Source organism: Mytilus trossulus, chromosome 11 (assembly GCF_036588685.1).
Source record: "Mytilus trossulus isolate FHL-02 chromosome 11, PNRI_Mtr1.1.1.hap1, whole genome shotgun sequence".
Classification (NCBI taxonomy): Eukaryota; Metazoa; Mollusca; class Bivalvia; order Mytilida; family Mytilidae; genus Mytilus; species Mytilus trossulus.
Genome location: NC_086383.1, coordinates 8,435,762 through 8,454,954, shown reverse-complemented (window position 1 = coordinate 8,454,954; position 19,193 = coordinate 8,435,762).

The following is a 19,193-nucleotide window of genomic DNA, read 5'->3' as shown; positions in this document are numbered from 1 at the left end:
TTACTTAGAAATTAGTGTAGTCCGCTGTTAAAAAGACCAAAGAAAGTTCTTGAACTATGAATAAATATCCGATGTTGAATTAAAACTAAAAAAAAAATGGGTCCGTGCAATTCTTTCTTAAGATGTTTATGTTGTGTTTTGTGTGGTATTGTTTGTCTGTTATTTTTTTTTGGACATGGCGTTGTCATTTTATTTCCGACTAATGCATTTAAATTTTCCTATGGTATCTTTCATCTCTTATACAGGTATCATGAACGGAAACAGCAGAAACCCAAATGATTTTGACGATGACAATCTATTTGGCCTAAAGAAAAAAACATATTGGGAAATATACGGAGTAAAACGTTTTCCATACCGGGGAAAGCGTAAGTTTACAACATTACTCTCCCAATCTTTAGACGGAGGAATGGTAATCTCAAATGACGTGTTTGGACTTACAATCAGTCAGTTTGAACGAATGTATAAAGCTTGTTTAGAAAGGAGAAAAACAAAAGAACAGTGGATAATAAACCTTAGATATCCAGACAAATCATCTAAAGAATACCTGGAATACTTGGAAAATTGTACAGATTGTGGTAAAGGTAATATATTTTTAATATTATTTTATAAAACTCAAGAACATAAAGGGTGTAAATTACGTTCGATGTAAATCTTAAAACAGTCAGATACTATAGTTTTAACCGAAAAATCAAAAACCAACAGTCAACACCAATTCCAAAAGGAGAAACTCCAAACATATAAAACCTTGAATTATAAATTAAGATAACAAACAGGCAACACCAAGTGCAAAAGGAGAAACGACAAACATATAAAACCTTGAATTATAAATTAAGATAACAAACAGGCAACACCAAGTGCAAAAGGAGAAACGACAAACATATAAAACCTTGAGTTATAAATTAAGATAACAAATAGACAGTACCAAGTCGAAAAGGAGAAACCCCAAACATATAAAACCTTGAGTTATAAATTAAGATAACAAACAGGCAATGGTTTAATTTTTGAATTGTTGTTTGGATGGAGAGTTGTCTCATTGGCACTCACACCACATCTTCCTATATCTAAACACCAGGTGCAAAAGGAGAAACGACAAACATATAAAACCTTGAGTTTTAAATTGAAATAACAAACAGACAGTACCAAGTCGAAAAGGAGAAACCACAAACACAGGAACATAAAAAACGCTGACTAATAAATAGAAATGCCAAACAGCCAACTGTTACTACCAGAAATCACCTTTACATTGTAGCTAACAAAAGACACAAATCAATAATAAAATTTAAAAGATTTATTACACAGTTTACAAGAAATATTATACAAATCGAAATGTCAACTTAACTGCCAAAATATATGTCTGATTCTTTTGTCTGATCTTTATCCGGAATTCTTCGCGGGAATCCAAACAGAAAATTATGTCCTATAAATCACAATCTGGTATGCTGTAATTTACGTCATTAAAAGTGTCAATGTAACGACTCAAAGGCACTTCTGAGAGTATTGATGTCTGATCTGTAATTTTGAGAGCTGTATATATAGTTGCCAAGGTATATTCTAGACCACTTTATAAAGGAAACTCCTAGAAAACTTCAGAACAAATTGCATCTAGAACTATGTAGAAGTTAAAATTACGCATCGTCCATTATAATCATTCTTGAATCATAATGTTATGTAAGTCAAATAAAAAGTTTTGATCATTCCATCGGTATTGATGATTTTTCCAGTGATTTCTAAATTGAACAGTTGTAAACAACTATACGTACATATTATACATGTTATAAGGCCACACCTTACGCATTAGGCCAAGATAAGATAAATATAAAAATTACAATACCAAAATACCGCTCTCCTTAAAAAAGATTGAGTGTAACAAGAACTTTTCATGAACATATATATATTCAAAATTACATAGTATGTATACAGTGTTTTAATTAGATCTAGATAAAGCATCTGCTATTTTATGATATTTACCGTTAACATGTTTTACAAAAACATCCTATTTCTGTATCCAAATAAATTTAGAATATTTCCGTAAAAGATGAGTCAATCCGGAGCACCTGAGATCAACCCTAGTTTTTGGTGGGGTTCGTGTTGTTTATTCTTTAGTTTTCTATGTTGTTTCATGTGTACTATTGTTTTTCTGTTTGTCGTTTTCATTTTTAACCATGGCTTTGTCAGTTTGTTTTAGATTTATGACTTTGACTGTCCCTTTGGTATCTTTCGTCCCTCTTTTAAACAACTGTAGCAAAATTTAAACAAAACAATATTATTATTGTTAAATTGGTTGTAAATTGGAGTTACAAATACAACGTTGGACGTCCATTATTACTACAAAACACTGAAAATTGACGCTATGATAAGAACGAGATAATTTTCTATGTTCGAACGTTATTTGATGGTTTTATATTTTTATAGCTCAGTGGCTTTGGATGGAAAATGCACTAGGGGCAAAATACTTATACGAAAACCTAGTTCAAATAGTTGGGACTGAAATAGATATACGGACGAGACAACGACTATTTATAGTAATAGATAAGATCAACAATTCAGGCGGTATTAAATATCGGACACAAATATTCAGTGGAAGTTTGGCAGAAGGACTAGATTTACCAGGTAGTGACATAGACATCATGTACGTCATAAAAAACGTAGAAATTATACAGAATACAAAAAAAGTCAACAACCCAAAACATCGAACATTCTTATATGTAATGGAGACAGATATTCATCATCCTGGATTCACTAGGCTCCGATCGATAGAGCGAAATGATGGAAAATACGTGTATACAACATGTTATGATTGTCCACCCGGTTCGTGTAAGCGATGTTATCTTTCAGTAGAAAACTTTCTTGATCAATTTAGTCGAATTTTTCAAAATGTGCAAACATTTCGACACGGTCCATGTATATCAGACAAAGACCAGACAATTGATTTTGCATTCTGCATACGAAGTAAATATCTGCCTACCAAAGCAAATCAATGGGCATCACGTCATCGGTGGCAATGGCCTCCTAACTTTGTTATTGACAGAATCAGAAATTGTGGATGCTTGTTAGTACCTATAGGACCTAAGACTTTATCGGATAATGAATTCTTATGGAGAATGTCTTTCTCTGAAGCTGAAAAAATCCTTGTACATTCGTTTAATTTCACTCAACTCTTATGTTACGGTCTACTTAAACTAACATTAAAGCGTATAATTAACACAAACGATGAAGTTAAAGATTTATTATGCTCTTATTTTCTAAAAACGGCTTTATTCTGGGTTTCAGAGGAAGTTGATATTGACACATTTCAATTATCTAAAATATATTATTGTTTTTCTCTCTGTCTTCAAAAATTGATATCCTGGGTTAACACATGTTGCTGTTTGAACTACTTTATTCCTGAACAGAACATGTTCCTAGGTAAGATAGACCAGAGTAACAATAAGATACTACTAGGTGTACTTGAGGGTATTCAGCGTAGTGGGATCTCTGAACTTATAAATAATTTATTTCCTCGTGAGAATAAAAATCTCCATTCATCAGTTACAAAGAGTGAATCTTCGTTCACTATGCTGGACTTTGTTCTTTACAGGAACACAGTTTTAACGAATGACAGGATACACAGAGACATGTCGAGTTATTATAAAGCACTTTCGTGTATTCAATACTTACTAAAGTACGAATCGTCTACGTTTATTATTGATGCATGTAAATTGTATATTGGTATTATCAGAAAAGAAATAGTACAACTACTACCACTACCAAATACAATAGGCAACGTGTACAACATACGCAAATGTTATCAGACACATTTCCAACACATAATCAAGACAGATGCTATGTCAGGTTGGTCGTTATACGCGTCGTTTTATTATGTAACAGGACAGTTCAATGTTACACTCAGAATAACGGATTATGTTTTATCAAAATGTATACATTGTTTTATGTTTACAGACTCTTATGGCAACAGTGAACTATTTAAAAATGATTATAGACATAATGTACATTCTTCAATGACATTGCAAAACAGGGTGACAATAGCCACTGTTCAGCATGTTCATTACGGACAACACTCATCATTGATACCAAAAGAACTACAGCTTGAGGTAGAATTCGGAAGGATGAACATTCTACCGAACGTAATGTCTCGCTGTCTTAGATTTCTATGTTTTTATCATCTAGGTGAAATTTCCAATAGACGACAGGCGTTAAGTGATTTGTATTCAACAGTAAAAGAAAATGCTGTTCAATCACTGAACACAAAGTCTAATGAATTAACAATACTTGGAGTATGTTTTGCCTTATCCGATGATAAAGACATGGCCTTTCAGTGTTATGAAGAAGCTTTGCAATGTGAAATGTATGTATGTCCTTCAGCAGAAATAAGAAGATCAAACCTACTTGAAATCTAAAAAAACCTTTAGCCTCAGCAGTAAATGGGGAATGCTATGATGTATTACGGTCGTCTGTCGCCACATGGGTATCTTGTCCTGTATAATAAAATTAGTAATGTCTTATTTATCACGGATACAAGGACATCGTTTTAATTAATTAATTAATATGCAGACATCTTATACGTTCACATCCATTCGTTTATAACAATATTCTATACAGAGCACTCAATTTTCGGCATTCACATCAAAAGATACCAAACCTTCAAACAGATTTATGCTGAATTGAAATAGTTACGATACTGTTTTCATGCCATTAAAGATGGCATATTTTAGTAGTATTATTGTTGTCGAAAATTGAAACATTAGCGATCGGTGTCTATAACAGAAATTATTTGATGGCATTCAAGACAAACCATTTGTACTCGGGTTGAGAACAGAAATTATAGAAATCGGGAGTTAAAGACAGACTCTTCGTTTTGATTCACTACAAGGACAAAACATTTATATATTGTTGTAGAGGAAATAAACACAGTCTAAGACAAAGGAAGATGCGTTAAAAGCGAACAAATGAATCAGGAATCGGGAATCAGAATTGAGGACAAACATTTCAGGAATCAGGATTGAAGAAAGACACATTATTTATTTTATATTTGAGTTGAAGACAGAGATTTCATATAATGTGGTTGCGGACATACGCATAGTTTATCGATAATTTGAATGAAATAATAATTAAAAGATAAAGATTATAATGCAAATTTCATGTAACACTTTCTTTTTTTTGGATAACAGAAACCGCCTAATCAACAACTAACATGTCGTTACTAACGGAAACCCTCCTCCATTTTTGATTGATTTGATCTACACTATATTATAAAAATCGAAACACAACCTCGAACTTGCTGTTTTGATGTTAGGTAACGTCATAACATTCGGTTTGTTCGTTTTCATGTGTATGTCGTCACGATTAGCCATGACGTCGTTGCGGCAAAATCATTCATGAAGGTTGTTATCTTAAATTATTCATTTTTGCAAGCTATCAAGTGCTATTTATTTTTGTAATGCATAATAGTCCAAATCGCAACGTGTCACCAGTAACACTGTATTTGCGACCATTTAATTAATAATTGTGGCAACTACCGGGCTACTGTACTTTCATTCAAACAAACATATATACATACGTTATTTATGATGTATACACATTAAATAGGTGACGAGATTGTCTACACAAATTGATAGGCAATAAACAATGAGTCCGAGATTGACAGTGGTCTTTTGTTTAGACTCAGAGGACGACTGGTCGATGTAGTTTAAACAATGTAATACCAGCCTAGTGTTGTGATTTAAAAAAAACCAAACCTGTACGTGGGAGGGAAACTCAACTTCTATCTAGGATTTACAAGGAATATAAATGTTTTTGCCAAATATCAGTGGTCCTCTCCTCGCACTCTAGCATCCTTCATTCAATAAACCTGACCGCCAAGAATATAGAATATGGTTCCGAAAGTGGTCTAAATGCCATTCAATCATTCGATTATTATGAGCATACTGTTTCTTGACAATTAAACAGTGAAGGTACATTTTGATGATTTAACTAATGATATTCTAACTCATAAGTTAGTGACAAACTGAAAAACATCATGAAAAAAACCCAAACTAAATCGACCCAACAACAAACAGCTGTATATATAACACAGCCTAAACAACTACAGACTGAGGAATACTTATTTGATCTTGATGGGTTACAGTGTGAAGTATCCGTTGTGTTACTTCTATACAATAGTAATATCAAATGAGTTGGCAACACTTTTGTTGTGTAACATTTAGTAGGAAATGTTAAATCCACAATCAAATTTAGACGTCAAAGACAAACTATCAAAATTTGTGTCGGAAAAATCCTGGGTCTATGCTGGGAATCGAACTCAGGACCCTTAGCACATAGAACAACAAACCGTTTCCCTACACCAGGACAAATACATACACACTCTCTGATTATCTAATATACTCTACGTACTACTTGGCGCTCATTAAAGTTATACATTCTACATGCTTTTCTTTGTTCTGTGATATTTTGTTGGGGGGAAGCTTAGTTCACAATAAAACTAAAAAAATACATAAAAGGAAAATCTAACTATCAAAATTTGTGTTGTAAAAATCCAGTTTTGATATAGTAATCGAACTCAAGACTTTAAGCATATAAACCCAATGGCCATGACACCATGACGCCAAGGATAAAAATTGCTTGTTAAATTAACAAATTTGAACTTTGTGTTCGGGGCTTATACAGGATATATACTATATTGAATATGTAAAGCACATAGTAATGATTGTGTGGTGTTCTAATTAGATTTTTATGAAGCATTTTTATATTAATTAATCTAGAACAACTGAGATCTAAAATAGTTATCCAAATCAGACTTGTGTCGGTTTAATATTGACATCTGTCCTTTTTACACATAATGTGAAGTTTTGGCATTAGCAGATGTTTTTCTTGACAAAAGTTCCAGATTTTATAAACAACGCAGACATTGAAAACATAAACAGTACAAGACACAACACAACAAAACTTAACAAAAAAGAAAAACGTTCTTTAAAATCAGGAACTCCTGCTATGAGACATTCCAGAAAATTACAGTATTTTGTGCAACATTAATGGAAGATTTCGATAACTTCTTTTTGATTTTGTTGTTGCCTCGTTAAGTTTAAAAGTTATTGTTAATCAATGATATTAAAAGTACATTGGTATATACATTTGCACATTACATATTCATGGAGATAACTTGGCCCTGTATTCTCAGTCGTAATGTTTTATTATTGTCTATTTTTTTCTATTTCAACGCAAATAATTCAACATAGTGTTTACCCATTGTTTACGAAACATATGGATATATGTGGAGGATCCCCTTAAAAAAATGTAACAGCCACACATATGTACATTTGTATAAACATATCAAGGCTGTTATCAAAACGTTGTTTTCACACTGAAAGCAGTACATCGTATCGAAAACATTATGTAAGGCTCAGATCGACGTCCTGTCTCAAATCGACGTCCGTTCCTTAAATCGACGTCCAAATCTGACGTCACAATATAATAACATTTCTTATCGACGGCCAATGATATGTCCCTCTAATTTACGTCCAATTTTTTGCCCCTCTAATCGAAGTCCAATTTTTGGCCTACTAATCGACGACCAATTGTTAGCTTCTCGAAATGAGTTTCCAAGTACACCAATGCGACTTTACAAAGAAACGAGAACAACGTCCGTCAATACCTTACAAAAGGTATAGAAAATTATGAACAGATGTGTATCTCTCAATATTACCATCTAGCATACCACAAAGAAAATTTAACCTTAGGTTTTGGCCATATACGTTGAATTCGGTATATGTAGAACTGGCAACACAAATCATTTCACAACAGACTTATAAATGAGTTCTACAATGTCATGTCGATTTTTATGAAATAAAATGTATTAATAGGAATATAAATTATTGTGAAATAGACCAAAAACTTATGTTTTATGATAAAACCTCCCTTTGTTCGTTTAAAAAGGGGAGACACACTCGTTTTTGTCGATCTCAAACTAATTGACGCAAGATTTTTATATTTTTATTTTCGTACATGGAAATGTGTTTGAATCTAAGACAGCATTGACTGATTTTGTTAATACAGTTATGAAAAGGACTAACGATACTACATTGACCATACCAAAAGACGGACAGAAAGACATGTATGATAGTGTTTATATTCGTCATGTTATAGGATCTAACATTGCCCACATCAAAAGACGGATAGATCCTAACATTGACCACACTAAAAGACGGATAGAAAGACAAACATGATATTTTTGATATCCGTCATCCTGTTGTATGATCAAAACATTGACCACAACAACAGACGGACAGAAAGACAAGCATGATATTGTTTATATTCAGCATCCTGATGAAGGATCCTAACATTGACCACACCAAAATACGGATAGATCCTAACATTAACCACACCAAAAGACTGATAGACAGACAAGCATGATATTGTTGATATCTGACATCCTGTTGTAGGCTACTTACATTGACCACACAAAAGAAGGCAAGGAAGACAAGCATGACATTGTTTTGTCTGTAATTCTGTTGTAGGATCATAATATTGACCCCACAATAAGGATGGACAGAATGGCGAACATGATATTTTTTATATAAGTTATCTTGTTGTAGGATCATAACATTGACAACATAAAAAGACGGACAGAAAGGCAAGCATGATATTGTTTATTTCTGTCATGTTGTAGGCTACTTACATTGACCAAAACAAAAGACAGACAGAAAGACAAGCATTGTTCGGTGTGAGCCAATGCTCCGTGTTGAAGGTCGTACTTTAACCTATAATGGTTTACTTTTTAAATTGTTACTTGGCACTCACACCACATCTTCCTATATATATGATATTGCTTATAGCTGTCATCCTGTTGTAGGGTCCTTTCATTGACCACCATAAGAGACGGACAGAAAGACAAGCATTATATTGTATATATCTGTCATCCTGTTGTAGATTCCTTTCATTGACCACAAGAAAAGACGGACAGAAAGACAAGCATGATATTGTTTATATCTGTCATCCTATTATAGGATCCTAGCATTAACCACAAGAAAAGACGGACAGAAAGACAGGTAGAATATTGCCTATATGGGGCATTCAGTTGTATGATTCTAACATTGACCACACCACAAAACGGACAAAAAGACAAACATGATATTATTTATATCCGTCATCCTGTTGTAAAAGCCTTACATTGAACACACCAAACGACGAACAGCAAGACAAGCATTATATTTTTTATATCCAACATCGTATTGTAGGCTACTGACATAAAGGCAACGTGATATTGTTTTTATCCGTCATCCAGTTGTACTTTCTTATATCAAAGACGGACAGAAAGTTTGTTTGCATTGCGTGTTTTTTTTCTATATGTTTGTTATATTTTCATTGATTGTTTGCATGTCGTTATTTTTCTTTATATGTTTGTTTTATTTTCATTGATTGTTTACATGTCGTTGTTTTTCTTTATATATGTGTTATATTTTCATTGATGGTTTGCACGTCGGTTTTTTTCTTTATATGTTTGTTATATTTTCATTGATTGTTTGCATGTCGTTGTTTTTTTGAATGTTTGTTATATTTTCATTGGTTGTTAATATGTCGTTGTCTTTCCTATTAGATATTATATTTTCATTGATGTAGCACTACTCAATCATTGATGTTTATTTAGTTTTGCTATACACATCTGTTTAATTCATGATTTTTAAATATGACTTGTACTTAGTTTGCCAGTGACATTTTATAGCATGGTTCCCTTATATCAAACGTCCGATATAAAATATTTCTATCATCAGAAAAACTCAACTAAATTTAATGGAAATATTAACACTAGACCACTGGTCAATTCGTTATTAAACTTACAAATACAGTTATTTTTGGAAAAAAGTTTCATCTATATTCTGTTTCGATCTCGTTTAATAAAAGTATGTAGCACTTAGAATAAGTTAATTGTCAGCTTTCTTCATTGGTGAAATGTGCAATCAAAATCATACGTCTGATATAAAACATGCTTATGAGTAGAAAAACTTTACTAAATTAATTGGATACTTTAGCATTAGACCTCTGGTAAATTTTTTGAACCAACTTGAAATAACGTTAGTTTTAGAAAAAAAATCATTTAAAGTCTGTTTCAACTTCCTTTGATAAATGTGATGAGCACTTATTATAAGTTGATTGTCATCACTTTGTTTTAAAATAAATAATAGAAGATATGATCTTGACAGAAAATTTACACTTCATTAGCCAGGAAGTTTTGTTTCTCCTTCAGTTTCTTCAAATGACCGCTTTAACTTATTCAAGTGATATTGAGGTTCTCAACATCAAATGTTTAACTCATCAGACTAGTATCATGTATTATATATGCCAGACATGTCTGTCTGAATCTTTGCATTACATATTATCAGGCAATGATATATATGCTGAACCAGAAAGGATACACTTGTTGGTATATATCTATGCCGTACAATTCTTCCGACACTTTTTATATCTGCAATATCATTGCATTAAGTAAGACTATCTCCGAGAGGTTGTTGCAATGCATTTGAAAGTGCTTCCCGATAATAACAGATTTAATTATGATTAAATTCACTTTTTAAACATGGTTAATATTTTTTTCACTACTGACATTGACATGATTGATGATGTGTAGATTTGCTTTACATTTCAGTTGTATTTCATAGGAGCTTTGTGTACTTTGTTAAAAGCTTTCCGGTGACCTTTGAGAGGTAAACTTGTATATTCGTCTATGGAGATAGCCAATATCATATTTTTACACAAACAATTTATTTCAGCTGAAAAACTTAACCAATTAAATATGAAATATTTCAATAGAACTCTGGTCAAGTTGTGATTTAACCTAAAAAGGAAGTTTTTTTTTGTAATTATTTTATTTTTGATGATGAAACATGTGAAATTACATACTACAGTATTCGATACACATTTAAAAAAAAAAGTAATACTTGATAAATCAATTAAGTCATATGGATATAATAAGATATAGATATAAATATTACAAAAAGATGTTGTTAATTAATCAAATAAATTAAATAAAAGCTGCTTCTAACAAATGCCATTTCTGATCCATTTTTACTTTTTGTACAGGGGTTAAGAAACATACAGAGTATTTTTCTATATTAATTCAATATTTTAAATATTCTACCCCACCACATTTTGTGGGGAATATGTTCTTACATCTACATTTGTATATATAATATTTGAAATACAACAAAATATTGTTAACTATTTTACTGTTGACAAAATCCTCAGACACACCTAAAATGACTTCTTTTGCACTGAAAGGCAGGAGAATGCCATAATTTTTAATCCAATCTATAACGGATAGCCAGAAGTTTTGTGATACATTACATTCCCAAAAAATGTGAAAAATATTTTCTTTAATTTCTGAACAAAAAGTACAAAGTTCAGTTTTTTTTAATATACATTTCAATAAAAATGAATTACATGGTAGAATCCTATGAACAATCTTAAATTGGAAGCTTTGCAGAAAAGAGTTTCTGGTTATGATGAAGGGCATGGAATAAATAGCATTCCAATCCTCAATCTGCATATCTAAATCTCTATCCAATTTTTCACGGGAGGATAAAGATAACACTTTATTTTCCTCCAAAAATAATGTATAGAAAAATTTACAACATTTTGGTTCCTTTTTAACTTTATCTATTAATTTATTTTCAATAATTTCCAGTTTTGAACTACCTTCTATCATACTTTTCCATCTCTTTGGAATCGCACTTAAAATACTATAAAATTCTACAAAGTTAGTATTGATATCATACTTTTTTTTAAATTCATCATATGAGAATAATGTATTATTATCTGACATAAGATCATTAATTGAGAATATACTATTTTCAACATATTTGAACCTCAAAATCATCTTGCCATCTATTTTGATGTTTGGATTCAGCCATATGGACGGGGTCAAAATTTCAGTATTGTTTTCAGCTTTAAGCTTATTTTTTAACTTGGAAAAATTTACCAGGATATCATGCCAAAATGGATTAACTTTTTCTGCTAAATAAAGTAAACCTTCCTGACTTAAGTGTAAAATCTTGTCCCCCCCAAATTTTTGTATATAACTAGGTAGCAAGACTTTCCAAGGAGAGTAGTTTTGGGGATCTAATAATTTATACAGCCAAGACATTTTTACACTATAGCAAAAATAATAAATATTGGGCATCTTAAGACCACCATCACAGTGTTCGGACATTATCACTGCCCTTTTCACTTTATCAGGTTTTCCTTTCCATAGAAAGTTAAAAAATATATTCTGAATCTCCCTCAAAACCCCTTCTGGGGGGTTAGGAAGGACAGTCAGAACTTGGACCAAAATGGGAAGTGCTAAAGTCTTAATAACTACAACCCTCCCAATATATGTCAGTTCTCTATAAGCCCAAGTATTGAGTAATGACTTGATACTGTTTATCTTGGCTGTAAAATTACATAGAGTTTTATCCATTTTAGCAAGTTCAAACCATATACCTAGTAGTTAAAACCTCCCAGAATGGTTCCAAACAAGGTTTTTTTCTGGCAAAAGTTTGTCCATACTACCCTTTTTTAACCCAATCCATACGGCTTCGGTTTTGTCAACATTACACCTAAGTCCTAAAAGAGGCCTTATGCGACTTCTGGCGCGGAGAGAATTAAGGTTAAGGAATGTCATTGGAATAGTGATGAGCAATACACATCTAGTAGTTTTATTAGAATATTTACTAAAAAGGAAGTTAGCTTTTAAAAATGTTCATTCTAATTCTGGTTCGATTTCATTCGTATTTAGCACTTATGACAAGATGATAATTTTGTTTGAAAAATAAACAAAAGAAGATATGATCTAGACAAGTACAGTTCATTAACCAGAAAGTTGTGTTTTCCCTAATGTTTCAGCTTCCTTAAACGACTGCTATAAACAAGTCACGTGATATTTAGATACTCATCATCGAATGTATATCCTGTATTCCGAATGACAGACTGCTCGGGTTTTATCTTTTCACTATAGATGAATAAAATATGTTTATGTCTTTCAACTTTATTTATTTGTAATGTGTTATTTATCAATTATTTGTTTGTAATTTGAATTTGAATGTATACGTAGACATCATGCTTCATTTCATTGTTACTAACCAGCCTGTATAGTCGTTCAAACCGTAGAATCTCACTGGTAATGACACCTTTGACATAATTGTTTGTGAAGAAAACTTGTCCTTCCACATACATATATTTAGTTTTTTTTTTACATGTATTGCAGTAAAACCACTGGACAAAACCAGTGAGACATGCACGTCAATCAATAACGACGAATACATAATAATAAAAATGTTGTCACCCCTTAACTCCTCCGTTCATTAAGTAATAGTATGAAGCAACAAGCGAGCATCGAGCGACCAGCGATAACAGGTGAGACATTAATTTTTGACAAAACATTTGTAGCAAGAAACATGTAATATTCGCAATTTGTGTTTTCATACGAACAAAATCAGATGGCCTCAGTACAAGTAGTTAAAATATTTTCATCAGGAAATTTTGCCATCTTTTTTCAAGTTATGTGAGGCAGCAGTTAACACCAAGCTTCCTCAACATTTTGGAGTAAAAGCAGAGCATGTTTTCCCGGGACTCCAATGATAACAAGAAAAAGTTTTATTATTATTTTTTCGGACAAGAAATGTATCATCGATTAAATCAAGGTCACCCCCGAACAGTTCCAATTAAAAAGTGTTTCATTAACCAGTGGCGTAGCCAGGCCATTTTTAAGTGTACGCCCGAACCTCATCAAAGTACCTCGGAAGCTCATGCGTTATAAAAAAAAATACCCAATTTCTGTCAAAACAAACTCAACATACTTTGGGGACTTATTTGCTTATTTACCTATGTATATTGTATTCATTGTGTCAATTTGGAATCCCAGAGTGGTTATTTATTTCTAGACGGAACAGTCCTATCCAGTTACTGTATTAAAGATGTGTTTTAAAGGGTATCACAGTTAGTTGATAAAAAAAATGAAATTTAACGCAATAAAACAGCTTTGTTTAAATGTAACCATTCTCTGACTTCGATTCCCCTACTATTATGCCCAAATTTCGTTAAATTATAACGAAATCACATTATATTATTAATATATGATCAGGTGTAAAATAAAAATGCAAAACCATTATCGTTTTTCGGCTTCAATGATTATATACTATCCAAAGAAAACTTTAATAACAGGTAAATGATCATGTAACATTGTCTAACACAATCACAGTAAACATTTATAAATATTGGGAATAAGTTAAATAAGTTACCATAACAATACTATAGTTTACTAGTCACTGCATATGCTCGAAGCAGAAAGCTGATGTATCGACAACCGATCGTCCAATGTCTAAATAACAAAATAGTTTTATAATGAATATTTCGACTAGTACAGAAAAGACATTTTCCTGTTTTTGCGTGATGCAAATGTTTCTATAACTCTCTCTACATTCATTGGAATTTCTCGGTGAATATGCATTAGCCCCAATGCAGATAGTCTCTCTTGGTGCATAGAAGTGCATAAGTATGTCTTTATCCTACGCAAAACACTGAAGGATCTTTCCGAAGTAGCTGTCGCAACGGGCATGGTTATGAGTACGGTTAAAATGTTCCAAATACATGGATATAAAGCTTTGGTTGTCATATTAAGAGTTTGACACAGAGAAGAAGGTTTCTGTGCAGATATACTCCAACGGATGACCCAACGATCAACCTCGGTTTTAAAGAAGTGCAAATCTCCAGGAATGTCAGTCCTGTATGCTGTAAATAATTCAGCAACGTTAGCATCTGTGATTGGATATTTTGTGGCTTGTGAAGGCAACAGGCATTTGGCTTGAAATCTGGGCTATATCACAATAAGTCTCTGGTGTAGTTCATTAATACGATGATCTGAACAATTATAGTAAAGTATCCTTCGCCAATAATCAGAAACACTATCAGCAGGAACATTGGCACGATTTTGCTGGCGACCGACTCGTCTTGGACAGGATGATTCAATATCATGCTCATTTGTAATGTTTTTTGCTTCTTCAAACAAGGACTCCCATATCGTGTCATCTTGCCTCATCTGTTCAAGCTGCAATATCACAACTCGACATTCATCTATAGCTGATAACATGTCACAAGATATATCCTGTAGAAAATATGACAGATGAACAACACAGTTGAGGATATGCTGACAGACAACTAAGCACACGATGAAATCAAACCGGAGTATATCAGCTCTAAACATCCTAGTTTTCTCATCACGGTTATTCCGAAGATGCTCCAATGAATCAATCACTACTGGAAAAGCGTGTTCGAATGTTGTAAGAGCATCCGATCTGCTAAACCATCTTGTTCCACACAGCTTCTTTAACTTTGTTTTTTATCCACTGCCTCCCTAATAACCGCATTCCCAGTGAGTTTTCTCAGAAAAGGCCTGTAACCTTTTTGCGGAGTATTCAAAGGCAAAGGCTATCTCCTGGACTGTTGCCATCATTATTCTGACCACAGGCTTTTTACAGATATAAACGATTGCTAAATTCAAACAATGTGCTTTGCAATGCACATAAACTGCATGAGGTGCGTGGTTACGAATAAGTGCTTGGACACCGTTATGTCTACCTGACATATTACTTGCCCCATCATATCCCTGTGCTCTCAGCTGGTGTAGACATATACCATTTTTTTTTAATAAATTCATGTAGGAGATTTGCAATTGCTTCTCCAGTTGTAGCTTTGGCATGCATGAATCCTAAAAATAATTCACGGACATTAACTTTATTGTCAATAGTTTCTGTGAGATCTAAAACATACTGGACACTGTGTTTGAGATGCTGTATCTGTTTTTTCATCAGCAAGTATTGTAAAACATGGTGAGTTACTATACGATTCTTTAAGTTGGACTAGTATTTGATCTGCACAAATGTCGATCAATTCATTTTGGATATCCGGGGTTGTATATTTAACTAACGTTGTAGTTCCAAGATGCATAGCTAACACTTCATCCGATTTAGCAATTGTCTTTAATGTTGCAATAAAGTTACTTTTTTCTTCAGTGTGTCCACGAAGTTGCATATTTTGATGTCCACATAGGATGATAACATCAATTATTTTTGAAAGAATAGGTCGATTTTTTGTTACTGTCTCTTGATAAAAGGATGACAGTGAAGAATTTATTGACTTTGATTTTGAAGTTGCAACATCTAAAAAGTCTTGTCCTAATTTTACACAATCATGGTGAGCAGAATCATCTTGCAAATGTCGTTTTACTAAATGTGACAAGTTTGACCAGTCATTTACAGGAGAAGAAAGTGCAAAAGATTTTGTTTTCATATCACGTTTGACAAAAAAAGTACAATTAACACAGTATATGGCATCGTTGTTGATAGAGTATCTCATCCATGCGTTTTCTTTTAACCAGGATACATTTAAGCGTCTCATTTTTCCACCAATGAGCCTGAAAACAAAAAAAAATATTTTAAATTGCCGTTAAAGTAAAGTCGTTAATTGTCGAAATCCGGATAATGTGTACACATATTTGCACCTCATGTTTGCGGTATACCATTTTCTCCGCAAGTTTATTGTGTAACATCTGTTTGGTAGGATCCATATAACATTTGGTGAGTCTGGCAGTCACATGAGTCAGCAGAGTCAGCAGAGTTTTAGAATATCTGTTGTTCGACCTGTTGTTTGTTAAAATATACCTTTCACTTGTTTGGTCTTATGGAAAATGTAATTTTTGCCGTATTTAGATCCCTCTAACAAAAATTTGTTTTACATGCACATGTATTAAAAATGCAGTTGTTATCCTACTTAATCGATTCTAAGGTTTGAACTTTTTTTTCACGATCTCAATATCATATGATGTCTAATAATAATATTCTTCCATATCGAGTCAAAACTGTGGAAAAAAAGAGCTGCCATTGAAACAAATTAACTTTTAGAATAATACCTTGCTGGAAACTTAAAACTGCTCATAGACTCCCATTCTTTCTGGATAATGTCTTTTTTTATCTGAAAGTCTTGAATGCTAGATTCTTTAAGTTGACCGATATCAATTTAACTAGAGAAATCACTTGTACTATCGGCAGCCGCACTGGCAGAAATATTCGAATACGCAGCAGCATTGTCTTTAGACTTTGAAGAATCAACACAGTTTTCATCTTCCAATGGTATCTGAGGCTCGGTAATTGTATGATTTGACGAAGTAGCAGTAGATGATATTGGCTTTAAAAAATCATCTATTTTTTTCTCCGACATTTAACAAAAAGTAAAGACTTGACAATAAAATGATTCTTTGAAAAGGTTTAATTGAAATTCAGTTCCCATTTCGTTTATTGAAAGTATTTTTCACTTAAAATAAGTTGATCGTCATCTCCTCCTGATATTTCCAGCTTGAAATGTTTTACTTATTGGTGAAATGTTCCAACAATATCAATCGTCTGACATGAAACATGTTTATAAGTTGAAAAACTTTACCGAATTAATTAGAAGTATTAGAACTAGACCACTGGTCAATTTTTTAAACCAAATTGAAATAACGTTAGTTTTGGAAAAAAAAATCATTCAAAGTCTGTTTCGATTTCCTTTGAGAAATTTAATGAGTATCATAATTATCATTTCTTTGTTTTAAGATAAACAATTAAAGATATAATCTTGACAGAAAATTTACAGTTCATTAACCAGGAAGTTTTGTTTGGTCATAGTTTCAACTTCCTTAAAATACCACTTTAATTAATTCAAGTGATATAGAGGTTCTCAGCATCAAATATGTAACTCATCATACTTGTATTTATATCAAGGATCATATGACAGACATGTCTGTTTGAATCTTTGCATTCCATATAATCAAGCAACAATATATATGCTGAACCAGAAATGACATACTATTCGCTCTTTATCTTTGCCGTACAATTCACCAGACATTTTTTATCTATGAAAATATCATTGCATTAAGTAAGACTATCTCCGGGAGGTTGTTGCAATGCATTTGAAAGTGCTCCCCGATAATAAACAGATTTTATTATGATAATAATAACTTTTTAAGCATGGTTTATATTTTGTTCATTACTGACATTGATGATGTGTAGATTTGCTTTACATTTCAGTTGTATTTCATTGCTTTTTAGTAGCTTTGTGTACTTTGTTAAAAGCTTTCCGGTGACCTTTGAGAGGTAAACTTGTATATTTGTCTATGGAGATTGACAAATATCATATTTTTACACAAACAATTTCTTTCAGCTGAAAAACTTAACCAATTAAATATGAAATATTCAATAGAACTCTGGTCAAGTTGTGATTTAACCTAAAAAGGAAGTTAGTTTTGGAAAATGTTCATTCTAATTCTGGTTCGATTTCATTCGTATTAGCACTTACGAAAATAAACAATAGAAGATATGATCTGGACAAGTACAGTCCATTAACCAGAAAGTTGAGTTTCCCCTAATGTTTCAGCTTCCTTAAACGACTGCTGTAAACAAGTCACGTGATATTTAGATACTCATCATCGAATGTATATCCTGTATTCCGAATGACAGACTGCTCGGGTTTAATCTTTTCACTATAGATGAATAAAATATGTTTATGTCTTTCAACTTTATTTATTTGTAATGTGTTATTTATCAATTATTTGTTTGTAATTTGAACTGAATGTATACGTAGACATCATGCTTCATTTTATTTTACTAACCAGCCAGTACGGTTTTTAAAATCGGAGAATCTCCACAAATATGAAAACCTAAGACATAAATGTTTGTCCAGAAAACTTGTCCTTTCACATACATATATTTTTTTTCTTGAATTTCAGTGAAACCACTTAAGGGCATACGCTACAGTTTTGATCCCATACAATGTATTGAAATTTTGCTGACAAATTGCATATTGGCTGTTTTTTGACTGAATACATCAAATATGCCAAAAAAAATATACCTTCTTGTGCCACTTTTTGAGTAAATGAGGTCCAAATTTTGTATATTTACTCCAATTCTGTTTTGTTAACGTAATTTTCATTTCGACATTAATACCTCACTGTTTTTGTTTAAAAAGATAAAAACAAGCTGTTTTTTGTTAAATTATTTTTAAATTCTGTTTTATATAAATGTCTCTTAACTTACTGCAATTTGTCAATAACTCATATTTATCAAATTTTCACAACCGTGTTTTTTGGCTGCATATTTTTCAAAATTAAATAAATGACGTTTTACCGTTTCATT